Below are 3,714 nucleotides of genomic sequence, written 5' to 3' on the forward strand. Positions count from 1 at the left end.
TGAAGACAGCGCCTTGCTACTAAAACCCAGCAAACCATTAATATCCCTGGAACATTCCTACAAGGTCGCGAACGTCCTGAATATCTCGACATCCGTAGGATATCTATGGGATATCGCACAATTTCAATGCGTGTTGGGCTTACTCCAGTAAACAACAGAGGTCCCTGGTACGTTGGAAGGATATCGCGCTCTGGATGTTTGAATGTCCCATGACAGGCAGCCTGCAGATCCTAGGGATATCTATGGGAGATCCAGGAAATATTTGTTTGTCCTTATAGAGGCGGTAACCTGAATTAAAAACACAGTAGTTGATAGGAAGCGATGTCGGAAATGTTGTTGGGTATACTGTGAGTTTATGCAGAAACACAGGAATTGCGAAGATACATCCTCATCACCGTTAAAAAGGGTTTACGCCACGCTACCCCTAACGAACGTGTGTGTAACGATTTGTATTTCACTATATGTTCCATCCAGCTCGCAAATAGAGGTTACTGCGGGTTTTCCCAAGTGGTCCAAGTAAGACGGGCAGGGTTCGGCACTTATTTTGGCAGGTTCCAGTGTTGCTGTACTGTGATGAATCCTGTTAGGCTAAGGTAATGTTTTGTTCCCCGAACGGGAACAATAGTATCAAATGTGTTAAATTACACAAATATTATCTGCTGGTACACAGTTGCAGTGTTCTCTACGCACTCTACAAACACCAAGTATCTGATGCACAAAATTTTTAGCAAAATATGTACGATATTCGTAATCTCCCTTATATATCCAAATATCCGTGATAGACGTCGCAGGGATGTTCAGTGGATCTACAAACATGGCAGAAATGCTAGTCACTGGGATATCGCATGGATGTAAAACGGATCTGTGGCGAACTCCACTGGATATCCAAATGTCCCGGGCAGGATATCTTACGGACATTTGCTGGATGTATCTGGTTTGCTGGGAAGAAGAAGTTGGACACATGTGTCTCCGCAGTCAGCGGCGATTGCTAAGCGTGTTGGACTAACATTCTTGTACTCTTCAGGCACAACAAGGTTCGCACGTGGAACCGGTAACACATCGTGTCAACTACCGACCAAACAGGAACCCGTCAGTCGACATTGTCTGTTCACTGTGATTGGAAGGATTCTCCGGCTGAAGACAGCGCCTTGCTACTAAAAGAAGAAGTCGGACACATGTGTATTCGCAGTCAGCGGCGATTGCTAAGCGTGTTGGACTAACATTCCTGTACTCTTCAGGTGAGCGCTGACGTACCCATTTTGCTTAGATTTTATATCCGCCGCTGACTGCTAAATACTGACTGCTAAATAGTGAAAATGGCTTCTGGTAGTGATGCTTGTGGCAAATGTGAAAAGTTGTTTACCGCTCATGATTCCGTCATATTCTGTCAAGAATGTAATGCTCCGTTTCACATCGGCGATTGCTCGGGGGTCCGAACAAGCCGTAGTAACTGGTCCTGTGCACCTTGTAGAAACAGTGCCACAAAAGTAAAGAAACGCGACACTGCCCAGAGAGACAGTGAGAAGCTTGACAAAATCTACACTATGTTACTCGATCTTGCTCTCCTGAAAGACAGAGTGAGCACCATGAATGAGACTTAGTCTGATGGAAAATGCCATACAGTTAATGTCGGACAAGTACGATAAAGTGCTCACGGAGCTGTCCACTCAAAAACAAGACATAGCTGATCTACGCAAAAGAGTTGACAGAATTGAAAACTCCGCAGTAAGGAGCAATGACCTCGATCTGGTCAGACAGGAATTGAATAGTCTTGAACAGTACGGCCGTAGAAGTAACTTAGAAATACACGGTATTCCCCAAACCCAAAATGAGGACCTATTGGCCAGACTGGAGGAAGTTGCAATTGCTCTTGAGGTACCGACACCCGACCCATCTACTGTAGAAGCAATCCATAGGTTGCCGTCCAAGCCTGGAAAAACTCCCCCAATAATTGTTCGATTTACAAATCGATCCATCTGTGAACAGTGGCTCTTAAACAAAACGGTACTGCGATCAAAGAAAATCAGCGGCCAGAACGTGTACGTTGACGAAAATATGACTATGGCAAACAGAAATTTGTTCTATCGAGCTCGCATGCTAGCCAAACAGCTTCATTACAAGTTCGTGTGGCACAAGCAGAGAACAGTGTATATGCGGAAAGATGAGACAGAAAAAATCATCCGCTTGCGTACAGTCTCCGACCTTGATAAGATTGTCTAGGTTACTTAGCCGTCAGGAGTGCTTTTACCTAATCCACGGCACATGTCGAATAATCTTCCCATGCGCCTCGGCTCTGCCTTTTCTGTAGAGGAAGCCCTTACCAGGCTGAGCTTAAGGAAAACCCCTCGGACAATCTCTTGTCTACCTCTGAATGTGCGTTCAATCAGGAATAAATACGATGACATTGACGCGTTCCTGGCACTGGGTTTCGATTTCAGTATTATCATGTTTAGTGAAACGTGGCTTTCCTCAGAAAATGAATGTTACAAAATACAAGGGTTTTCCCCCATTGTACAAAACCGCCGGGACAAACGAGGAGGAGGTGTTCAGATCTTCGTGTCTGATAAAATTGCTGATGTGTGTGTTATTCATGAACTAGCATGTTGTACACCCGACTGTGAACTACTTCCAGTTGTAAGTAGACGGTCCTTGTTTGCTGTAATTTATCGTCCCCATGTGGAAACTTATCTAACTTCTTCGGTGTTTTAGAAAAACTACTAGCTTATTGCTGTGACAATAAACTGAATGCCACGATATGTGGTGACTTCAATATCGATTTGTTCGTTACTGCATCCAGTTCTTCCAGACTTAGTCAGCTATTGTTCAGCTATGGCTTTGTCAATGTCAATGACTCCCCGACCCGAGTAACAGAAAACACGTCCACGCTACTCGATCTCATAATCACAAACAATATTCTATCAACCGCGATTGCCGGCACTATTGAAGCCGACATCAGTGACCACTTTCCCGTATTCCTATCAATCGAGACTACTGTTATGCGAAGTAGGGGCGATACCACTCTTCGAAAAGTCATATCGCACCCTGGTCTGATAAGCTTTGAAAGTTCATTTTGCCAGGCGGACTGGAGTGATGTCCTAAGCAGTGCAGACCCTGACGTCTCGTTTGATGTACTGTTAGATAAATTTAAACACGCTCACGACCTTTGTTTCCCACTCCGCTCCTACACTTCACACAAGCACTCGCGCAAGCCATGGATTTTACCTTCGCACATGCGCAAACAAAGAAAACGGAATAAGCTCTTTTCCGCGTTCTTAAAGAACCGCGCCGAAAGTAACTGGGCGATCTATAAGAACTATCGGAACAAACTAAACAGTGAGCTCAGATCCAGCAAGCGAGAGTACATAAACTCTCAGTTAGTATTTGACAATAAAACAATACTCTGGAGAAACCTAAATAATCTCATGGAGAGAAAAAAAAACCCGCACTGAGTTATCTTCTTTAACGATGAATGGTTGCAACGTTAGCGGCCACAACCTTGCTAACGCTTTTAATGAGCAGTTTATCAGCTGTGCAGATTGCACAGCTCCCCATGCACCTGCTGTCATGTATGATATGCCGACCAACATATTCACTTTTCCTTGCTCCTACGGACCCGGGCGAGGTACTGACCGCTATCACTACGATGAAGAACAGTAGTAGCCTAGATTGCTTCGGTTTTGACATTAAGAGCATTAAACATGTAGCCCATATCAT

This window comes from Ornithodoros turicata, chromosome 2, assembly GCF_037126465.1.
Source record: "Ornithodoros turicata isolate Travis chromosome 2, ASM3712646v1, whole genome shotgun sequence".
Taxonomy (NCBI): Eukaryota; Metazoa; Arthropoda; class Arachnida; order Ixodida; family Argasidae; genus Ornithodoros; species Ornithodoros turicata.